Raw genomic sequence first — 25,324 nt, forward strand, 5'->3', positions numbered from 1 at the left:
TTAGTAGTGAGGCCCTAAAAGAGATGATAGGAGCCTGAGAGGAGAGCAGGTCCAGATCCGGCACTGTGGGAAGGGAAGGAAGACATGGCTGGGAGCCCTTAGCAGCAAGGAGGGAGCTTGAGGGTGTAGGGGTCCCTGCAAAAGTTGGAAGTCGGGAGGAAATTCCAGAAGCAGAGTTGATAGGTGCTGTTTCTGTTTTCTCGGGGCATGTACCATACACATTTCCAACTGGACGCACTTCCCTTATTCTCAACTCAATGTCTGGATTAAGGATTGGTGAACTCCTTAACATCCTTTCCTCAACTGGGTTCTCATGAATGATCAGGTGGCATCTGTTTTAGGCACTCTTTTAGGCCATACCTCACTCAAACCATATTCAAGTTTCTTTTGTTTTGTTGTTGTTTGTTTTTTAGGTTTTTTAATTGAAGATCTGACATTGAGCTGGTGAATTAGAATAGTTACTCTGGTGATAACTAAAAATCCAGGCCATAATCTTTTCCTGCCATAGCTGTCACTCCCAGAAAAGTCACAATGTCATTTCCTAATGAGATACAGCATTCTCTTCCTAGGGCATTTTAAGTTCTTACCGCTCTCAACATGCTCTGCATGTTGTAGTATGGCAATGATTGAATAACTGCGCAGGGTCCTGGCCTGCACATTCCCATGTGGTTAATTGCAACAGCATGTGGCAGAAGTCCTAACTGAAGATGTAATCTGATGCCAGTAATCTGTGATGGTGTCAGGTGCATTAAATGCTCCAGATAGTTGAAACTTTCCTCCCCCACCTCATTGGGAGTTTGGAAACTTGCCCAATAGTTTTTGAGGGCAGGGAAAAGTTTGCCATTCATGGCAGTAGGAGGAAGAGAAGGATGGAAGGAAAGGCGTCTAGAAACCCTACACGTGGGGGTGATGAGGATAGAGGTGTGACTGGGAGGAGGGAGCCAGGAAATGGCAGGCCTCTCAGGAGGAGAGAGGAGAGAGACTTTGTGGATAAAGGGCTAAGTGTGTTTCATTCACTCGAAATAAATGCAATAAATCAAAAACTCATCCCATTAATGTGAGGCCCCAAGTCAGAAAAGTGATTCTCTATCAGATAGTTTAGGTTAGAAAAAAAAAAAAGGATATCATCATTACCAGTGGACAACTGATTGTAAGTTCTCCCAGACTCAGTTTTCTCATACGCAAATTGGAAACACTAAGAGCATCTACCTAATAAACGTGTGAAATTTCTAAGAGATGATGCAGGCAAAGTACCTGGCATGGAACCTGTCATAGAGTGAGAGTCCAATACAGTTGAGTGAGGGAGATGACGCTGATGAAGCTGATAGAAGACATCAAGAGGATGCCAAAAGAATCAAGCCAATGAATCTTATTTCAAACCAAGGACATGCACTTAAATAAACATTTAATCAAATTTAAAAATTACTGGGACATTTCCAGCCCTACAAGAGAGCTATATGGTAGCTCCAGGTTTATTTGCAGATTTTCCACCTCCCTTTCATTTCCTCAGTTCCCAGATACATGGACAAAGGAGGAGGTAAAAGCTCCAAGAAATGCCAGTGCCTGCATATTTGAGATATATAGTTACAGTGTTGGAGGAAACATCAAGAATTCATCTTTTATGGAAAATCATATTTAAATAGCCATGACAGGTGAATGTCTATTGTGTTTTTAAAGACTTTTAAAGGTGTGGCTTTTCTTAATAGTTGGGTTTAGGCTCTAATTATGTAGATGTTTAACTTAAACAGCATTTCAATCTGGTTCTGATCTCCTGGCAATGTACAACAGCTGGAGTTCTATAAAATAACCCATGACCCATCGGGTTGGAAGATAGGAATAACATCCATACTATAACCTAGCTGTGCTAAACCAGGCTTAATACAGATTCCTAAAGGTGAGCTTAAGGTCAGGTGTCATCTGCCTTCAATCAGGGATGTTTGTGGGGAAAATGAGAAGCATATCATGCTGCAATGCAGTCCAGATGTCTGAAGAACCTCCAGGGAAGAGAATCAAGAGGCAATAATGCAAAGCAGGTGGAGTTCAAGGTGACGCATGTGGGCAGCTCTGGATCGGCCCATTCTGACATCAAAATAGCCAAAAAAAAAAAAGAGTAGAAGTCCCATAGTGGAGGTTCAGTTTGGGCAGTCCCTGTGGGGACTCTTTTGGGCAACATGCTTTGATTCATGGCAGAGCTGACTGCGAATACAGCTCTGATGGGGGCCTACTGGGGTTTCCACCATCTCCTCCAGGGCCCTCTTTTGCAGGCTTCATCAGCGCTGCGCATCTTCACTAGTCTCTCCCTCGGGCCCCTCCCACCTCTTAAATGGAGGAGAACAAATCTGTACTCTGAGCTGTAATTAGAATCTGACTCATGACGCACACAACCCAAGGATGTCTCTTCAGGTGTTATATGTCGCATGTCATATAACATATGATTCCTGCTAATTCATCTGAGCACAACCCTCCCCCTAAACAAACAGATAAACAAGTAAAACAAGAGCATGCTTTTTCTGCCTCATATGCATCACACGTTCCAACAAGTGGGTCTTCCCATTTAATTAGTTGAATCTCCCATTCTTTATATTTTAGTTGCATAGCTTGTTTGGGGTCCCTAAGCATATAACGTGTGCCTGGCTAGGGAAAGAGACCATATGTCTTTTATTTTTATTCCTCCATCGTTTTAAACAGTGCTAACACCATAGGTGAATGGCAAATGCTTTTTGGGCACATGAATGAATGAGGCATGAACAAAAAGCATCCATCATTTTGCTTACACTGATTTTTATTTCAGATCCCGGACCAGGGGCTTTAATTCACCAATATGCTTACACACAGCTGGATGCAATACCTTTAGTTTTTCTGGTACCATCTGCCAGCTAAGTCATCCCCTAAAGGCCAAGAAACACAGAACAAAAGGAGCATTGGAAAAAGAGGAAGGAGGTGTGGAAAGTGGACAGGAAGAGGTGTTTAATGGAAATGGTGTACATTAGCAAATGTCACAGAGATTTATTTCTTTTTCTATGGGGATTTACTCTAGTGACCAAATTCCGCTTTCAGGAGTTTTTCCAAAAGGCACTTGAAGCATTTATCATTTGCTATGGGGACTTGCTCTGTTGGCAAAACTTTCCTTCTCAGATTTTGGATTCAGGTTTTAGACTTGAAATATTAAGAGGAGCAGCACCTTGACACTGTTGGGAGAAATAAAGGAGAAGGCGCAGGGTTGGGGAGGGAGTTGTCAGAATAATTTCTCTGGGTGTCATTCTCAAAAGCATAACATTTCTCCCACTCCTCACTCTTGGAGCAAACACTTCAAAGAAATGTAAGGAGTGAGGGCCTCAGCCTGTCTGTGTGGCGGGGAAACGTGAGCATTTGAGTTTTTGGCACGTGTGTGGGGCCCATGTTGAGACCAGTGTGCAGACAGCAGGTCCTGTGTGTTCTGAGGGAGCATCCTCATAGCTGAGGCTTGAGGGCCGCCAACCAGTCGGGAAGCCCAGGGAGGAGCTATACTAAGAAGAGGTAATAAATTTCCACCAACTGATTCCAGGACACCACTGCTTTCCCAGTCAAAGATGTAAATTTTGTTCAAAATATGTTTTTGAAGACAAGACGGGTTTCAAGAGGGAAGTCTTTAAAATTATTTTTTGGTCAGGTTTCTATTTATTTTACAAGTAACTATGCCATAAGGGTGCTTTTATGACACTTTTGTTTGGGTACCATAAATAAAATATAGGAAAGAAATTATCATTAACCTTAAGTTAGTGGAAAATCAAGGAACAGAAAGGGGAGTCACTGGTAAATGACTCTCCAGGGTCATTTCCATTTACCAAATTAAAGTCAGTGAGTCAGTAAATAAGTATTTATAGAGATTTGACAGAAATATGAATTCTATTATTCAATAAAAAACACATTTTAGATAGGGTACTGCTAGCTGCTATAATGGACAAGTACCCCAATTTCATTGGCTTTCACAAGAAATTTTTTTTAAAGGTTTTATTTATTTATTTTTAGAGATGGGGGAAGGGAGGGAGAAAGGGAGGGAGAGAAACAGCGTTGTGTGAGAGAAATGCTTGCCTCTTGCACGCCCCCAACTGGGGACATAGCCTGCAACCCAGGCACATGCTCTGACTGGGAATGGAACCGGTGACCTTTCAGTTCACAGGCCAGCTCTCAATCCACTGAGCCACACCAGCTAGGATGAGTCTTCTTCCTTTTTTTTTTTTTTTTGCTCCTCTAATAGTCCATTGTGGACAGTGCTGGTTAACAAAGCAGAGGGGTGGAGGCACAAGTGCTCTGTTGTTTTTCAGGGACCCAGGCTCAGCAGCTCTACCAGCTCCTTCAGGGGCCTTCCAAGGACACTCAGGGAGCAACACAAGCCAGAGGATGGGGAGAGACCAGAGAAGGCACATCTGCTTCCAACACAGAACTCTTCTGCTGCTGAGTGCTTATCACAGGGCCCCAACCGAAAGGGCATTGGCTGAAAACGCATTTCCAGGTCCGGCGGCCACCACCTGGTGAAAACCCTCTACTGTGGAGTGGGAGAGCTTGAACCCATTGGGAGACAGTTAGGCAATTCTTCTAGAAGAATTAGGAAATGTATTGAAATGGAAGTAGCAATGAAATCAAGTTTATAAAGCCACATTAGACTTCTGGTTCTGCCACCCACCAGCTGGATAACTTAGTTTCTTGGATCTACACTTTCCTCAACTATAAAGTCACGGACACAATCACAGCTCCCAGGATTGCACCAAGGACTAAATATAACATTCAATGAGATGTCTTCGTAAACAAGAAAGGCCTATTTAGTGCCCTTGCAGCCATGGATAAGAGGGGATTTTTTAAAATTGGATTTACTACAAATTATTGAAGGCTTACTATTCAAGTTGATGGCAAATTAATGACTGAACACAAATACTGGTACTTAAGCTTATATTTTTAATTATTACGTGAGGAAAGGGTAGTACATTTTCAAAAGTATAATTTAAAAAATTGGGCCTGCGGTCATAGAAAGCAAGCTTTTCTAACTGCAGCTGTGACACCGGCCAGCTGACTGACCACAGTCTGGTCACTTTATCTGCCTGGGCTCCAGTTTCCTCAGAGGCAAAAAGGGTGGGGTTAGCTAAATGGTCCTTTCCTGATTGTGAATGAGACATGCTGAAGAGAAAACTCATCTAAATGACTAATCCACATTACTAGATTATGATCATGAGGAGATCAATGGAGAAATAAGACCCAATTTATATAAATTTATGGGTAACATTTTCACAAATTGAGAGAAAAACCAATTTATTTTCTAGCCTTTTAATGTAACAACCTAATTACTGCATTTAAACAGGTCAAGTATTTCAATGTTTAATCTTATCATTTGTCCCCACATTTTCTGTCTGGACTTGCTTTTACACTTTTCTTCTTGAGCTAATATGGTGGCAACTAGTGTGTAAAATACAGGTGTGACTTGGTAGGACATGATTTCAATACAAGTGTGCATGAAACTTACACAAAAAAATTATCCTTCATAAGTCAGATATAATGATTTAAAAGAAAGATTGAGACCAGAAAGAGATCTTATGTGACTGAACTGATTGATGTTGATTACCAGAGGGAAAGGGGTGGGGGAGGGAGGAGAGAGCATGGGGGATAAATGGTGGTGGAAGGAGACTTGACTTTGGGTGGTGAACACTCAGTACAATATACAGATGATGCATTATAGAATTGCATATCTGAAACTTATGTAATTTTATTAACCACTGTCACCCTGATAAATTTAATAAAAATTACCAAAAATAAGAAATGACCATTCACACATGTTTAATTTCTTTTCTACACACTGATGCAAAGCTTTGGGTTGCGAGGTTAAGTAACACCCAAGGCAGATCCCTGATACTAGGAGACACTAAATAAATAGTTGATGAGGACAGTGAATGTGTCAGCAGTTAAGTTATTAGTGATACTTTAACTTAGTTCCTGCTTTTCAAATCTGTCAACCATGACCATCTAATGACTTAAAACATATTTTATTCATTACCGTGCATAATCATTTTTATTAAACTAGCAGTATAGCCTCAGCTTAGTCTGACAGTTTCTCTGACCCTCAGTTTCTTGATCTGTAAAATGGTGATTTTTAAAAAAATTTTGGAGTCATTGTTCAATTGTACAAATTAGAGATGGTGCTTGTAAAATGGCTGGTACAGGGTCTGATACATGGAAGGGGATCAATAAATGGCAGCTATTAGCTTTACCTTTATGATATAATCAATGATCACCTACCTTGTGCTTTCCATGCTATACTAAATAATGAAGTTTAAAAAAGAAGTTAAGAAATTTGTAAAGATGCACAGACTAGCTGGAGAGACAGGGCAGGCTAATAAATATACAAGCTGGCATTTTCCAAGTGCCAAATCACTGTTAGTGGTGATACCATCATTGTAGAGACAGCTGATGTGACTAGCAGATGTTTCATAATGTATACAGCATACTTAAATAACAGCCATTACCCACATTTTTATTTCTAGGGTGGTTCTTTTATTTGCAGAAAGTTTTGTTGGTGCTTTGTGATATGTACTATGGTGATAACAGGGGACCAGTCAATTATTGTCCATTTTACAGAGTGAGACCTGAGATGACAAGAGTCCAAGCTTTTGTTAAGTCACACACGAGGGGCTTTGCAGAGGGAAGATCAGGATGCAGACGTGCTGATACCTATGCTTGTGTTCATCTCTCTATGTCCCATTAGAGTTCAGAAGACTAAGATTATAAACCAAGTCTTATTTTTCTGTCTTTTAAAATTAATCACATTTATTCTAAAAAGATTGATGGCTCAGACAAACCTTGGAAACTGCCTCTGCCTTTCATCTCCTTGAAATCCTGCCAGCGAAAGCCTCCAGCATGCTCAACTCTAGTTTACCTCTGCGAAAGTTTCTTCCTCCCTGGATGACGGCAATGAGAATCATCACTTGTTAACACACAGAGGACTCCAGAAATTTCTGCACTTCAAAGTGAATCCTTTATTCACCTGAGTGCTTAACTGTGTCAACGAGCTCTCATTATCAGGTTTAATTGAATAATTCAACAAGGAAATGTGCCCTGTGCACACATTATATAGAGGTGTTTGCCAGAGTTGCCTTGGCTTGTGGAGAGAACCACCCTCCGATGGTCTGAGTTACTTAGAAGGCCATCACAGATGTCAGGATAGGATGGAGAAGAGACATACCCATGGTAATATGTAAATAACAAAATTCATCACTGGTTTATTCTCCTATCACACTGATAAGATGTTGCCCTTGGGCTGGAGGTGTATAAGTGAACACCTGGTCATGAGGAAGTTGTACTTATTCTCCCACTGGGTGGTATGTTATTCTCAGCCAACATAAAACCTGTCAAGAGAGGTTGTGCTCTAAGGTGAAATAGGAAGCCCTGCATGTGTCAGGACCTTGCTGGGTTCCTGACCTGGTAGTACAAGCCAGATGTATTTCTACTGAATTCGCTCTAGTGTGGTTACAAAAACTATACAGTACAAGCTACTTTCTTTGCCAATTCATATGGAGTCTTGGTTAAACCAGACAATCAGGTATATAATTTGAATTAAACTTATTATGTACCAGGTAAAATATAGAGTATGCAAGAATAATTTACTACAGTACTGCTTTATTAGTCAACTTTTTGGTGCAAGAATGACATATAACAAACAATCCCCCCCAAGTCTCACTTGACTTATAACAACAAGCATTGGTTTCTTGCTCATGGGTCTGTGGATAGGGTGCAGCTCAGCTGGACTTGGTGGGGCTGGGTTTGACTGGATTTGGCACCAGGCTGTAGGCTGGATTCAGGTCTGTTCTTATGTCTTCTCATTCTGGGACTCAGAATGAAGACACTGTGGCTCTGTGGAACAATATCACTTTGTGGTAGAGGGCAAGAATGCAAGGTGGCAAACCAAACAATACATACGCATTTAAAGTGTGGTTGAATGTAGTGCACATTATATCTTCTCACATTTCATTGGCCAAAGAAGTCACCTGGCCAGGTTCCAAGCTAGTGACATTGGGAAGTGTCTCTGTTAAAAATATGTCTGGGCTGATGAGGGAAGAAATAATGGTAATGAAACAGTATAATTTACCACAGCTGATTATTGTAAGCTGCTAAATGAAGTTCACACCAATTGGAACTCAAGGGAATTTTAATCAATCAGAATTAATTGGGTATTTTTAAAAATATTAAGTCAAGCTATTTTTTAATTACCTTTAAGTCATTATGCCATGTGATTTCCCTTCCACCTAATCAATGGGTTTCAGTGGTTTAGGACCAGAATATGTGTCGTTATTCAGCCTCAAGTTAGGCTTTTTGAGTTTCTAGTAAGACAATACTTTTGAAGGTCGAGATTTTGTGGGAAAGAAAACAGATTTCCAAATTCTGATTTCACGTATCAGAAACAGAATTCAGGAATCAGAATAATTGTTTTTATTATAAGATACAATTAGAAAGAGCTCACTGTAAGACATAAAGGAAGTTCCTAACTGCCTTAGAGGAAGTGACACACTCTGGGTCTTATAGACGGGAGGAGATCAAAGAAGAAGGGCCAACCGTCACACAGGTAGGGTCTGGCACCTCCTGGGTAGAGGGTCAGAATGAGCATTTTCAGATATGCAGGGAAATTTTGAAAATAGTTAAGCTTGCCCCTGACGCACAACAGTATTATTTTAAAACCTTTTGAGAAGCTTCATGTTCAGCCTAATTCTAGAGCAACTTGTTTCAAAGGTAGGTCAGTCTATCAGTCAGGATTATCAAGAGAAACAAATCAGTAAAATAAATTGTGTGTGTGTGTGTGTGCATGCACACGCACGCATGCGCATGTGTGTGTATTAACAGATTTAGTTAAAAGGACTGGTTTATGTGATTTGGGTGACTGGCAAGCCCAAAACCTATAGGACAGATTGGAATGCTCAAAATCCTCAGGTAGGAGCTGATGCTGCAGTCTTGAGGCAGATTTTTTTTCTTTCTCAGGAAAATCTCAGTGTTGGTTTTAAAGTCTTTCAGTTTATCAGATGAGGCCCATCCACATTATGAAGGATAATTCCCTTTACTTAAAGTCAAGGGATTGTAGATGTTAACCACATCTACAAAATACCTTCACAGTAACGCCAAGATTAGTGTTAGATTGAATAACTTGGTACTGTTGCCTTGCCAATTTGACACATAAAACTAACCATCACAGTTTGCAACAGCGAAGGAAAATTTTTAATGTCTAGGCAGGGATTCCTAACACTACCACTTTCACATGCTCTGTATTTGGTGTGTAAAGAATCCAGAAATTCCTGTGTGGCTCACAGAAAGATGAGAGATAGATAGATAGATAGATAGATAGATAGATAGATAGATAGATAGATAGAAAGAATAGGAGAGAACATGACAAGGACAGAATATTTTGAATCTGGAAATGTAAGGAGTCAGCTTTCAAAGACTGCTTGTCTATGTTTAACTCTGGGGTCTCTCTAGCACCTGAGATGCCTCTATTGCCACCGTAGTCTTGGAAGCAAGGAGAGACTCCTCTTCTCCTGGTGGAGAAGCAAAACCTTTGTAAAAATGAGACTAATCTTTGGTCAAAGAAAACACTTCTGAATTCTAGACTTTACATTTTAGGCAAATGGACACTATTATTAGCAAGTGTTTTGAGCCACATGCATTTGGCCTACCATTCTGGGCTAGGTTGGATCACAAGTGAACCTCAAAGCTTCCTTTCATCTAAATTAATTATTAATCCTTTTTTTTTCCTAAGGATCCTGCCTTGGCCTGGTGCTATATCCTACTACTCTGACTGAAAAAGAGACATAGAAGCAGATGTTCTCATTAGGTCTGGATCAGAGCTAGTTTAAACATATATTTCATGCTTTCTTTCCCCAGCTTCTTACCTTGGTGGCCACTGGGACTTGAAGCCCTATCCTAATCACATAATTATAGCAGAAGAATGAAAGAGAAGAGATTGTATCAAGAACAAGAGGACTATTCTATTAGATAAAAGACGAAGACATGAAGTCCCATTTAAACCCTCTGAGCATCATGGCTCACCTGAACACCTTTGCACTTGCTCATCTTTCTTAGGAGTAGTGTGGACAATAGAAAAAGAAAGACTTGAGCTTTCCTAGAGGTTCAAGTGTGTGATCAGGACCACATTAATTCTATCTCTGGACTATCAGGCATCTGCAGGGTCAAGATGTTTTAGGGTGAGTTTTGTTGATGAATCAACCAACGAAACTCACCTTAAAACAAAATTGAATAAAAATTTCAATTTTGAACTTTCTTCTATGAGTAGTTGATCAATTATATGCTTTAATATATGGTGTTTTTTATTTTGCTTGGATTTTATAGTCAAGGAGATATAATTAATATGGAATATTGTCTGTAATTTTATTTGTTAACACTAATAAGTACTGACACCATAATCACAATTTTTGTATCTGACACATATTGAAGTGATTGCACCATGTGATTTTAGCATATACCACATTTAACATTGATTATATAAGTTTGTGAATATAATTTTGAAATGAGTAGGCATTGTTTCCATCAGTTTCACTAATAAAATTATTATCAGTATTTAAAGAAAATAATGTAGAAATGTATGCATATATTTGTATGTATTTATATATATAAATGTGTATGTATATAGAGAGTCAAACATCATTGTATATAGAATTGATGGAGAAAGGCATTAAAAGAATGAAAAGAACATTTCAAGTTGATTTTTTTTAAAAAGCAAACTATGACTAAAATATAATAGCTATAGAGATTTTATACTTAATTAAAAAATTGAAACATACAGCAAAAATTAGCAGAACTTGGTGGACTAGATGTCATCAAAATGAAAAAAAAATTGTGTTTCAAAAGACACTCTCAAGGAAGTGAAAAGACAATGCACATAGTGGTAGAAAATATTTGCAAATTGTATGTCTGATAAGGGACTGGTATCCAGAATATACAAATATCTCTAAAATTTCAACAATAAAAAAAGACAAATAACCTAATTTAGAAAACAGGCAAATTATTTGAGTAGCCATTTCTCCAAAGATATACAAATGGTCAATAAACCACATGAAAAGTTGATCCATATTATTAGTCTTCAGGAAAATATAAATTAAAACCACAATGAGATACCACTTTTTACCCACTAGAATGGGTATAATAAAAAATACAGAAAATAACAATTGTTGCTGAGGATGTAAAGAAGTTGGAATGCTCACTTATTGTTGATGGGAAGGTAAAATGGTGCAGTCACTTTGGCAAACAGTTTGGTACCTTCCTCAAAATGTTAAACGGAGCTACCATGTGACCCAGTAATTCCACTCTTAAATGTATACTCAAAAAGAATGAAAACACATATCCATATCAAAACAAACACATGAAGATTCATAAAAGCTTATTCATAATAGCCAAAAAGTAGGAACAACACAAATGTCCATCAACTGATGAATGCAATATATCCATACAACAAAATATTATTTGGCGATAAAAAAGAATGAAGTACCAATACATGCTACAAGGTAGATGAACTTTGGAAACATGCTGGGTGAAAGAAACCAGACACAAAACTCTATATGACTTCACTTATAAAAATAGAGGGTTAATCAGTGATTGCCAGAGTCTGGGGAGAGGGGAGGGAATAGGCAGTTACTACTAATGGGCATGGTATTTCTTTTTGGATGAAATTACTCAGGAATTAGAATTGTGCAACTGTCTAAATATTCTAAAACTCTCTGAATGAGAATTATATGCAAAAATACCCCCAAAACCAAAAAACAAACAAGTAGAACTATAAGGATAAATTGACAAACACAGAATTCTAAAGGGAAACTCTATCTCCCTTTCTAGCAGTCAAGCAGACAAATAATAAGAAAGAAGAGAATTGCAATGGTATAATTAATAAGCTTAAGCTGGTTTATTTCTATTTAAATTTGTGCCCCTCAAAACAGAAAATATGCATTATTTTAAAACACATACAGAATCACTCACAATGACTTACTAATACAAGATGAACCATGTGCTAGTATAAATAAGAAATACAAATTCTAATAGTTTTTCATATATAGCCAAATTCACTGAAGAAAATATAATAAAATTAGAAGTTAACTAATTAATTGGTATGCAAGAAAGTTTTTTGTACCCTGGAAAAACACTTCTACATAACTTTTGGATTTTTGGAAATAAAAATTAAGGCTACAAAATATTTTGTAACTGAACAGTAGCAAAAATATTTTATATAAAATTTTATGGTATGTAGTCAAAAAGAGAGTCAAAGGAAAATTCAGTCTTGAATATGATTTTATTTTAGGATATAAGAAATAATAAAAAGAAGTTGGCTAAGTTTTAAACTTAAAACAAGAAAAGAGAAGGAAGAAGTTAACGAAGGTAAGAAAAGATGTTACAGAAACAGAAAGCAAATACACAATAAAAATAATTACAAAAATAAAACCTTATTATTTGAAAATACTCACAGACAAACACCAAAAGATAGACATTTACAGGTAACAAAGAAAAAAAGATACCCCCCAAATAGCAAGATTAGGGACAAAATGGAACCGTTTATGGGGGAATAAAGTATTATAAAAAGGAACACCAATAAATGTAAATATCAAATGAAATGGACATTTTTTAGGTATGTAAATTACTAAAATTAGTACAGTAGGATACTTGAATACCAAGATCAGAAATCAAAATGATAGTTATCAATTTGTCTCTACTAGGGTGACTGCTGTCAACTCTTCAAACAATAGGTACGGTTGATTCTCATTATTTGTGATAGTTAACGCATGATAAAGTCACGGCTATCACCGAGTTAGTGAATACTGAATCATTGCTCCCAGGGAAAATGCAGGGTTAGTTCTGTGACTCCTTGGCCACAGTATTTTCATCAACTGATCAATATATAACTTTGTTTTATGTATGTTTCTTTTTAAAGATACTTTAATATACAGTGTGTTGTTGATGCATTAACATTGAATTCATGGCTAACAGCACAAACACTTATGCCTGAAGAAAAGTTACTTAACACACAGATTTCCTCCATGAGGCACAACATATCTTCTTGTCCTTAGGAACACGAGACAACATGACATTATTATGCATGAGGGCTATTTTAAACTGCATAATCACCGACGAAAAGCACACAAATGCAAAAAACACAGTATTTGAGTAGAACACACACAGGCACAAAAGACATTTGATCACAGTATGAGAGCTGAAACAGGACAGAGCATACTCCTGTTTGAGCTCAGCTAGGAATGAGCATGTAGGCTGGTTCAATTTTTCACCTCTCATTGTTTATTTGCAAATGACCGCAAGAATGCTGCAAGTATTGATTTTGAGGTTAAAAATCAATGTTAGCTAGTAGGCAAATTGACAAAAACAGAATGCATGAATAATGGCATCAACTATCATTTCTAATGTATCAAGTTGCTCTAAACATAAGAAAAATATGAGAAATTATGTCACTCAGCTTAAGCCTGGTGCCAAATTAAGCTGAGGACCATACAAGGAACAAAAATTATTGGCACATTTTGTTATAAACAAAAATCCAAAATATTACATAAAACATTAACAAATTGAATCCAGCTGGAGATTAAAAGAACAAAATATTAGGAATATGCTCATCTGAGGAATTCAAGGAGAGTTCAAAACTAGAAAATATATTGGTTAACGAACTAACAGGGGAATTAAGAAAACAATCTCATTGACAATTGTTTCAAAAGGAATAAAATACCCTGGAATAAACCTAACCAAGGATGTAAATGACCTATATTCAGAATATTATAAGATACTGAAGAAAGAAACTGAAGAAGATACAAATAAGTGGAAGTACGTACTATGTTCATGGATAGGATGAGTTAACATTAAAATGTCCATACTACCCAAAGTAATCTATAGATTCAATGCAATTCCTGTCAAGATTCTAATGACGTATTGCACAGAAAAAGAACAAATATTTCAAAAATTTCTATGGAACCACAGAAGGCCCCGCATAGCAACAGCAATTCTGAGAAAGAAAAAGTTGGAGGAATCACACTACCTAATATGAAATGATATTATAAGGCCATAATCATTAAAACAGCATTGTACTGTCATACAAACAGACACATAGATCAATGGAACAGAATAGCCCAGAAATAAACCCACACCTTTATAGACAATTAATATTCAAAAGAGTAAGCAAGCACATACAATGGGCTGAAGATAGTTTATTCAATAAATGGTGTTGCGAAAATTGGACAGATACATGCAGAAAAATGAAACTAGACCACCTTTTTACACCACAAACAAGAATAAAATCAAAATGGATCAAAGACTTAAATGTTAGACCCAAAACCATAAAAATCCTAGAAGAAAGCAAAATCTTAGACATTGCTCATACCAATTATTTTATCGGATATATCTCCTCAGACAAGAGAAACTAAAAAAATAAAATGGGATTACATCAAACTAAAAAGTTTTTGTACAGCAAAGGAAAAAACAACAAAATAAAAAGACAACCCAAAACATCAAAATAAAAAGATATGAGAGAACATATCCGCCGATACACCTGATAAAGAGATAATATCCAAAATCTGTAAAGAATGTACAAAACTCAACACCAGAAAGACAAACAACCCAATTAAAAAATGGGCAAAAAACCTTCCTAGACACTTCTCCAAAGAGGACATACAGATGGCCAACAGATATATGAAAAGATGCTCAACGTCACTAATCATCAGAGAAATGAAAACTAAAGACCCAATGAGATGTCACCTCACACCTGTCAGAATGGCTATCATCAATAATCAACAAACAAGTGGTGGTGAGGATATGGAGAAAGGGGGACCCTTTTGTACTGTTGGTAGAAATGCAGATTAGTGCAGCCACTGTGGAAAGCAGTATGGAAATACCTCAAAAAATTAAAAATGGATCTGCCTTTTGACCCAGTGAGCCCACTTCTGGGAATATATCTGAAGGATTCTAAAACACTAATTCAAAAGAACATAAGCACCCCTATGTTTATTGCAGCATTATTTACAATTGCCAAGACATGGCAACATGTGTCCAACTGTCCATCAGTAAATGAGTGGATAAAACAACTATGGGCTATTTACACAATGGAATACTACTTGGCTGTAAAAAAGAAAATTTTACCCTTTGAAATAGCATGAATGGGCCTGGAGAGCATTATGCTAAGTGAATTAAGCCAGTCAGAGAAAGACAAATACCATATGATTTCGCTTATATGTGGAATCTAATAAACAAACTGAACGAGCAAAATGGAGAACAGGATAGCAGCTAAGGGGGTGGGAAGTTAGAGGGTGGAGGGATTGAGCAAAAAGGAGAAAGGACTCATGGACAAGGACAACAGTGTGGTGATTGCTGGTGGGAAGCAGGTACAAATGGACTAAATGGTAATGAGAAAAAAATACAATAAAGATTAAATCAAAAAGAAAAAATACACTGGTATATTAATCAACACTTTATTTTTTTTAAATTTTTATTTATTTATTTATTTATTTTAATTAATTAATTTACTTTTTTAAATACATTTGTCTCTGCCTTCCCCCCACCTCTTTCCCTTGCCCCCTCCCACCTTCCCTCCCTCAGCTCTTCCCCTTTGGTTTTGTCCATGAGTCCTTGCTATATGTTCCTTGACTTTCCCCTTCCCTTCACTTTCCCTGCCCCCCCTTCCCTCTTGTCTCTGTTGATTTCTTTTCCTTTCAGTGTTGCTGAAATGGTAATGAGAAAAAAATACAATAAAGATTAAATCAAAAAGAAAAAATACACTGGTATATTAATCAACACTTTAATGGAATAAAATAGTATTAACTCAATAGATGTAGAAAAAGTATTTGATGACATTTAACATTCAATTATGGTTAAAAATTTCTTACAAATTTTTAGCAAACCAAGACTTGCTCTTATGCTTGGCCAATAGCCTGAGAACGAAGTCAACACAGTATAACAAAGCAAAGAGACTTTCATAAAAGCAGAGCTGGAGCTTGACATGCTGTACCTGCAGCCACTTGATCTTGGGATTTCCTGGTATGTAAAATAATATAGTCTTGTATTATTTCAGCTAATTTTAGTAATGTGTTTCAGTTTCTTCCTGACTAATATGAAAAAGCAAGACCTCAAACAGTCAATAATATCAGATGATATTATCACCCACCTAAAAAGAAAAGAAAAAAATGGATCTCATAACTATTGGAACAAATAAATTTAAATAAAGGACCAGACATAGGATGAAAGAAGCCAGCTATAAAAGAATTCATAATACATTAGTTCCTTTATACGAAATTCAAAACCAGGCAAAATTATTACATCTCATTCAAAATAAGAATATATTATACAATGCACCTAGGAGCAAACCTATAAGAAATGTTATAGACACCTTTGGAAACAATAAGACTTTTTATTAAATTAAGATATATACTATGTTCATGGATGAGGAAACTCCCTGTAGTTCAATTGCTCAGTCATGCCTGCAGAAACTGAGCTGCATTGTAAACGACCCTGCTTTCGTCCACCACACATGTGAAGCTTTGAGATGGATGAGAGATTAGTGCCAGCTGTGAGCCTCAGAAGAGTTCAGGCTGTTGAAAACTTCAGGTAATTGGAAGGTTTGGAAGAAGAGCAGGAAATATATGGGTATTATGTGGCATTCTATTTGAGTAGAAATAAAGGGAAATTGAAATTTTTGGCTAGTGTAAGTGTTACGGTGATGTGTAATTTCCATCTTACTCCATCTATAAAAATGGATCAAAATGTAGTTCAGAAAGAAGAAATAGCTCTAATTTTGGCATCTTTCAAAGATATGACAAAATCCATATTGTGCTAGATATCAAGGTACAATATAAAACTCTAGAAATTAAAACAGTGTGGAACTGTTACAGGGGTAGACACATTAACCAATGAAATAGAATGCAGTTAAGAAACAGACTCATGAAATAAAAGCAAAAAAAACCCCCAAACCAAAAAACCTCAAACACTTGCTTTATCTCTAAATTCTAGTTTTAGAACAATAGATTTAACAGAAGGAAAAATATACTGAATAATACTCAGTCATTAATGTTCAATTGGTAGAAAATAATTATTATTGTCCCTGAACACTATTTTTTATATTCCAATTATTTTTATTGTTTTATGTTACTTAAAAATGAAAGACAAAAATAAGTCATATGATTTCTAAGAAAGATAATAAAAGTCAATCTTATTTCAAAAACTGCCTGTGGTAGAAACCATAAACCAGGAAGAGCAAATACTAATGGGTTGAGTATTAAAGGGCTGTGGGTCTGTAGGGGATGAAACACCAACATCAGCCCGTAGAGAGGGCCCTCTGATTTTGCTACTGACTTTGTCATCTGCCACCATACTGGCAATCAGAGAGGAGCCTGCACTGGCCTCCTGGCTGGATTCTGCCCCCGCTGCCTATTTGAATTCCCCACTCTGCAGGGAATCATTAGAAACAAGAATTCACAAAATTCATTGAGTCTAATACATATGGGGAACTAGGATATGTCTGAGGAAATGTTTCTGACTGTGAAACTCTGCAGTATAATGAAAAGGGATAAAGACAGGCGAAAAAAAATTGCAGTTGGGTTGCTCTTCCTCCAGCAGTGTAAGTCAGAAGTATCTTCTGGAATTTGGAGAAAGACAGATCACTTATGTCTGGATTTTCAGGGCCCCGTCTTTGGGAGGAAGTCAGATTTGTCTCTCTAGGTAGCCCTGAGACATTACAAATTGGCATTTTTGTCCTCCCCCGAATTTAATATGCAATGTCATGTTACTGTCATAAAAATAGATCTCAATTACAGTTAAGACACATAAGTGCGGTCAAAGAGGAAAGCATACTTCACACACAAAAATGGGAAAAGTCCATCGTTTAGCTAAGTGCTGTGGAAAACGAGAAAAGGCAGCATGGTGGGTAAGGGACTTGGAGAAAAATGAGGTCCTAATTCTCTGAGCAGGGCTTAGAAATTGTCAGGGATCATATAGAACTGATTTTTTTTTCTGAGAAACGGAAAGTGTTTACAAACATAGATTAATTTTTATGTTCTTCTTGTATTTTTTACTTTAGAATTTTTTTTTACCTTGCCCATCAAGTAGCACCTTATATTACAGAAAATAATGGAAAGGGTGCTGCCACTTCCCCTGTTCTCTGATGTTTGATGGGGCACAATGATTCTCAAGTTTAATTCTTTCATAAAGATGATCCATATTTGGTACTAAGCTCAGAAATAAAAGAACAAAAGAAACCTTCCTTCCTTTTGCCAGTTAAGTCGATTCTTTATGATTTGATTTGTATTTTATGACTTGAGGTTTTCGTTACCAAATTTACAATGACTTTGAGATGATAAAAGTTTCCTGATATTAGAATAAAGACAAGGCTCCAGAGAGAAAAATGTATTTGGATGTTTTATTTCCATAAAATTTTTTATCCTTGAAACTAATCTAATGTAAAACTGGATTTCCAACAATGTGAAACAAAGCAAGCACTGCTGACAGTCTTAAAGAGCCCCACGTTGTCAAAGAAGGGAAATTCCTTTCTTTTCCCCAGAGGATCAATCATCCTGAAATGCCTGTTCCAAATACTGGTAGCAGTGAAATAATCCATTACCTGAAAGAGTGCTTTTTAATGCTTGGGCTTACTTTCTCCCTGAAGCCTGAGTTATCTAACTGTAAATCATATCAAGGAGAAATCAGGTCAGTAGCTAAATATTCTGATTGAAAATTTTTTCAAAAGCCTGTATTATATGATAATTTTGTTGAAATTTGCCTGTTATATGCATGCAGTATTTTGCTACTTTTAAATAATGTGTATTTCCTTTTCTTTGTCTGCTTGTTTCAGTGATTTTATGCTTTAAAAACTCGTAACTGAAGAAATAATTCTGTCCAAAACCACATGTCCAATAAATAAGTGCTTATAATAGCACATCCTACCCCACCCACCTCTCCCACAGTCAATTCCCACTCTGTTGTCCATGTCCATGGATCATTCATACATGTTCTTTGTTTAGTCCCTTCTCTTCCTTTTCACTATTGTCCTCCTTCCTCATCCCCTCTGGTCACTTTCAGTCTGCTCCATGTTTCTCTGCCTGTGGTTTATTTTGTTCATTAGTTTAATTTGTTGAATAGATTCCACTTATAGGTGAGATCATATAGTATTTGTCTTTCACTGACTGGCTTCTTTCGCTTAGCATAATATTCTCCAGTTCTATCCATGTTGTTGCAAAAGATAGGAGTTTCTTCTTTCTTTTTTTAAAAATGCAGATTGATTTTATTTGTTTATTTTTTAAATGTCAAGATCCATTATAAAATATTAAAAACTTTAAATCCATTATGAAATCTCAGCAATTAAAGCAACATGACACCAGCACAGAAATAATAAAGTAGATCAATGAAATAAAATGAGCATTCTAGAAAGAAAACGTATATATCTAACAATATATGATTAAATTGATATTTCAAGTCAATGGGGAAAATAAGGCTTTTTCAAAAATAAGGTGCATGGACCCCGATTACTTGAAATAAAACATATATACAGCCCTATTTCACACATTATTACAAAAAAATTACAGGTGAGTTAAAAATCAATATGTAAAAATCTAAGGAGTTTTTGGAGAAAATATAAAATAATATTTTTCTTACCTTGAAGTAACATATTCAAACCCAGAAGCCATAAAGTAAAATATTGACAATATGACTATATTAAACATTTTAGACTACACAGTATATACATATAAAAAAGTTAAAGGACAAGTAATAGAACAGAAAGTATTGGCAACACATCTGAAAAAGGGTTAATTTTTTTGTTGTTTTGTTTTTAGGGAAAAAATTCTACAAATATTTAATCAAAAAATGGATAAAGAATACCAAAAAGTCATTTAAAGCTTTTTAAAAATAATAGAAATAGGCAAGAAATATACAAAAACAGGTTTAGTTTCAACAAATAATAAAGGAACAATTAAAATAACACACCATTGTCGCAATCAGATTAATAAATATTAAAAATACTGGTAGTATCAAGTATTGGTAACTGTGAAAGGAACTGGGTATTCATAGACTTTTTCTCTTCATCTTCTTAAAGCAGTCCCTTTAGCAATGCTGGTTTGGTGGAGGTGTATTCTTTTAGCCTTCTCTTGTCTGGGAAACTTCTTATTTTGCTTTCCATTTTAATGGAGAGCCTTGCTGGATAGAGCAGTCTCAGTTGCAGGCCTTTGATTTTCATGACTTGGAATATTTCTTGCCATTCCTTTCTGGCTTGTAGTGTTTGTGTTGAGAAGTCAGTTGCTAGCTGTACCAGGGCTCCCTTATATGATACTACCTCTTTGTCTGTTGCTGACTTTAGGATTCTCTGTTTGCCTTTGATGTTTGCCATTTTAATGATGATGTGTCTTGGAGTGGGCCTCATTAGGTTCCACTTGAATGGGACCCTCTGTGCTTCCTGGACTTGGGTGACTTTTTCTCTCTTCCAATGAGGGAAGTTTTCCATCATTACTTTTTCAGACAGGTTCTCTATTCCTTCCTCCTCTTCTTCTCCATCTGGTATCCCTATTATATGGATTATTACATTTCAGGTTGTCCTGCATTTCCCTAAATGCTGCTTCATTCCTTTAGAGTCTTTTTCATTTTCTTGCTCTTTCTGGGAACTTTTTTCTACCTTATCCTCCAGCTCACTGATTTGATCTTCTGCTTCATCTAGCCTGCTTTTGATTCCTTCTGCTGTGTTCTTCAGTTCAGAAATTGTATTTTTCATTTCCTCTTGCTTCTTATTAGTTTCATAGAGAATTTCTATGTCTTTTTTCATGCTGATATAGTTTGCAGTAAGTTCCTTGCAGTTTCCCTGTAGTTTTCAATAATTCTCACTCAGGTCACTGAACTCATTGAGATTCCTTAGACCTGTTGTTTGGAACTCAGTATCTGATAGTTTACTTTCATTTAGTTCTCTTTCTGGGGATTTTTCCTTTCCCTTCAACTGGGGGATATTTCTTTGTCTTTCCATTATTTGTGAGGCTCTTCTTTGCTTCTTCTTAAATTGATCTGTCTTGATTTTCTGACATTGTGATATGAACTTCTATGATAAGAGCCTGCTGTTTTGTTTTTTTTTCTGGATCCTTCTTTTTGGATCTGCCTCTGATGATGTCAGATGTTGACCCTGTTTGACCTTAGGCAGTCTGTTCGAGACTTCCAGGAATCTACAGTTTGTGCCTGTCTCCCTCAGCTGTTAATCTAGTCACTCTGCACTCCTCAGGCTGGCTTAGACACCACAGGCAGGGCTATTGGGTCCTCTCATGCTGCTTCCGCTCAGGGGAGTGGTCTGCCTGAGCCAGATGGCTGCTGCCATATGGGGGAGGAGTCAGCACCAGGATCCCGCTGGCTACTCTCTTCGTTCTCTCCCCAAAACCTCCGTCTCCAGTCTCTACTCAAGTGTCTCCACTCTGTGTCCCCTTTAGCCAGGGATCTACTATCTGTGGCTGCCACTCTGTACTCAGCCATGAGGCATAACACTACCAGGTGAGAACTGAGTCCTTCCTGGGGGCAGGGCTATTGGGTCCTCTCACGCTGATGCTGCTCAGGGGAATGGTATGCATGAGCAAAATGGCTGCTGCCCTGTGGGGGATGAGTCAGCACCAGGTTCCTGCTGGCTACTCTCTCAGTTCCCCAAAACTTCCTTCCCCAGTCTCTCCTCCAGGGTCTCTAGCCCACTCTGCCCCCGCCTTTGTCAGAGACCAAGGTAAGTGGCTGCAAATAAAAATTTATGCATTGGCCCTTTAAATGGCTCTTTGCATCTCCAGCCTCTTGTCTCTGGCAGAGAGCAACCCTGCCACTTTTCGCAGCTGGTTGTTAACTGTGTACTTTTGGGATCTGGTTCTGTAGGCTGGAGATCCCCGCTTATGGTCTAGACCCCGTTCTTCTCAGAGTAATCCAACTGGTTGTTTCAATATCCTTCTGGTGCTGCCACCTATGGGTGCCCTGCCTGCCTCTTCAAGTTTCCACCACACTCCTTATCAGTTAGGTTGTGCTAAAGCTGATTATTCTGTCTGCCTGAGGTAATAAGGCTCCTCTCTTACTATTCTTCAGTTGTTTGTTCCAGATGATTTCTCCGCAATTTAGTTGCAATTCCAGATGGGACCTGGGAGGAGATCAGTGTGACTTCCACTCACTCCTCCACCATCTTGATTCCACCTGGGGAATTTTCTAAGTGCACTTATGAAGAATGTGTTCCACTCTTATTGGGGGGAATGTTCTGTATATGTCTGTTAGATCCAGTTGACTTAAGATATTGTTCCAGCCCGCTATTTCCTTGTTAATCTTCTGTCTAGTTGTTTTGTCTATTATTGAAAGTGAGGTATGTAAGTCTTCGGCTATTAGTATAGAACTTTATTTCTTCCTTCAGTCCTATCAGTTTTTACTTCACATGTCTTGGGCTCTCTTGCTAGGTGTGCATATGTGCATAATTTTTATATCTTCTTGATATATTTTCAATCTGTGTCTTTGGATCTAAAGTGAGTCTCTTATAATCAGTGTATGGTTAGATCATTTTTTAAAAAGTCATTCTGCCAATCTATTGGATGGAGAATTTTTAAATTGGAGCATTTAATCCATTTACCTTTAAGGTAATCAGTTCTTTGGAATAAAGTCCTCTTTGTTCCCACAAGCACTAGGAATCCACACCAGTTTGTGGGCTTCTGTCCTCAAGAGACTGAATTTGTTCCAGGGGGTATGGGGTGGGGGAAACATAAGTAAGACAGCACAAAGCTCTCTTACTTGGTTTCAGTTACCCCTTTCTTGATTAGGCATTTATTTGGCTGATATAAGTGTTTGATTATTTTCTGTCGTTCCAAAAATTTAATTCTGATAGTTCTAGCCAGCTCTTTCAGGGTTTCTGTTGAGGGATGGGCCCTTAGAGTTTCCTACTGACATCTCTTCATTCTCTTAAAATATCATTTCCAATTATATCTTGTCTTAACCTTAATTTAGTCAATGGCTGTCACATTTGTGGACATTTATGATGCTTTATTTTGGGGGCTATTATAAATAACACTCCAGTGAACACTTTTATAATCAGGATTTATATAGATAATTTCCTTAGGCTAATTCCTATATAAGAGATGCTGCATTTTAGGAATAAAAGGATAAAAATTTAAACTTATATTAGATAGATGACAATTAACATTAACAAAGAGGAAAGAAATCCCAGAGTCCTGATACTATATCAGGAGTCAAATTTTACACCTGTTAGGGTTTTATGATGAGGCACTTGAATGAATTAATATTTATTTAGTTGAAACTTGTTTGACTCTTTCCCTAAAATAGGCAGTTTTCAAATGTGAGTTAGTGGGCCTGAGTCAGGCCTTCAGAGCTCTAGTGTAAGTGGAAAAGATACACTAACCACCAAAGGCCGTGTAGTGCACTAAAGAAAAGACAGGGTATACAATCCAATCCCTTTGACCTGGGGGCTATTTCCATTAACTCAAGATAATTTCGAATTAAAGGAGATTCCCAGACATACAGAGGCAAGTGGCTGGTATAACCTGGTTCATACATCTGCAGAGCACCAACAGCATGAGCTATTAAAAAAACTAAAGTATCATAAATCTTAAGATAAACTGTGTCTATAAACAATTATACCTCTGAATAATTTGCAAGAAGTAATATAGTATGTATAGTAGACCCATTGTAGGTATTCAAGAAATCCTTCTTTCTCTTCTCCTTTGCGTTTCTCCAACCTCTCCTTCCTATTGGCAAGGACAAGCTCCATACCTAATGCTATATACAAAGCAAAGCCATTTTTGTCACTCATATATTACTTTATAATTAGTAACTGTAGTCATATAGTGTCTATCACTTTTTATTATATTGCAGCCATTTGTATTTTATGCCTCTCTTTGTCCTCATCTGATAAAATCCAACATAAACATAGTTTTGATGATTGGAAGGCTCTTTTCTACTGCTGACTGTGCTTGAATTTTGACAATCAAGATCCATCAGTTTTTTACATTTTCTTATTTTAACATGATATGATTTATCTTTTAATTGATTTCAATAAGATGGGGGAATATTGTTAATAGAAAGTCAAAGTGGAAGAGAAGGGTATTTCTTTAAAGTGGGACTTGGGATTTCACATCTACTTCTAGTCAAAATTCACTTGAAACCAACAGCATATGGGAGAGTCAGGTATGCTGGACGAATGTTACCCCAGAGGGACTTTAGCTATTTGTGACATAGAAACCTTTGGTAAACCTGCAAAAGTCTTCCTTCTCCAGGATGGGGTACGGTGCTGCTTCAACTCCAAAATGCTATGGTCCAAAGTGTTTCAAGACCAGTTTTCAAATTACAGAGAAAGGTTATAATATGAGTTTTGGGTTTCTGTCTTTAATCGGGACTGTAAAGCATTCATCTTTTCCATTAATTTCTTGTTTTCCTTGACTAATATAGAGACAAATTCTGAGGTAGATATAGGAAATGATTACCAGTTTAGTTAAATTCTGATAGCACTTGTTTGAATTCTTCTCTCTGCTTCTCTTAACTTGCACTTTGAACATGAGTGTCAAGATCTTTTTTCCCCCCCATGGGTACTCTGTGTGAGAACGAGTGGCTGTGTCTCCCAAGAGAAGGAAGCCAAACAGCCAGCACTCTATGCTTATTTATTCATTCATTCATTATTTATGAACTGCCCTGTATACACCAGGAAGTGGGCTACACAGTGATGGAAGACGTGTGTTGCTTTCAATGAGTGGATGTCATATCAGAAATTCAGGGTCAGCTGTTGTTTCTGCCAGAGACCATGGAAATATCCAAGGTTATGCTTAACCTTACAAGCTGTTACAAGTCAACTGAATAAAACTAAAAATGCACAAATCTTTAATTCATTCAGATTGTGCCCTGCATGACTGTTAAAACTTGTTTTAATTTTCACTTTTCACCCAGTTATTTGGAAAATAGTTTTACTTGAGCTTCAGTCTAAAACGTGGAAGCAGAGTGGTTTAGATGTGCAGATTGAATGTAAAAGCATCTTATTCATGTGTAAAAATCTCTCTTCTGTCGATCCTGTGTTCCAGCAAATACTTACTCAATGAAATATGTACTTACTGATAATTTTTTGGATAACAATGTAGAAAGGCTTACAGTTTCTTCCCTTTATTCTCCAATTTTTGGCAGGGGTACCAAAATGTTCGAGGAGGATTTGTAGAATCCCAGTTCAACCAGAAAAAGGAAGTGTTACAAGGCCTCCCAGGAAAGGGTGTTCTTGCTGATCCAGGAAACTTCAAAATTTGGCTCTTTGCATTTGTACCAACACATTACAGAGATTTTTGGAATCAAG

This window comes from Pteronotus mesoamericanus, unplaced genomic scaffold, assembly GCF_021234165.1.
Source record: "Pteronotus mesoamericanus isolate MK-2021 breed Mesoamerican mustached bat unplaced genomic scaffold, CSHL_Meso_final scaffold_85, whole genome shotgun sequence".
Taxonomy (NCBI): domain Eukaryota; kingdom Metazoa; phylum Chordata; class Mammalia; order Chiroptera; family Mormoopidae; genus Pteronotus; species Pteronotus mesoamericanus.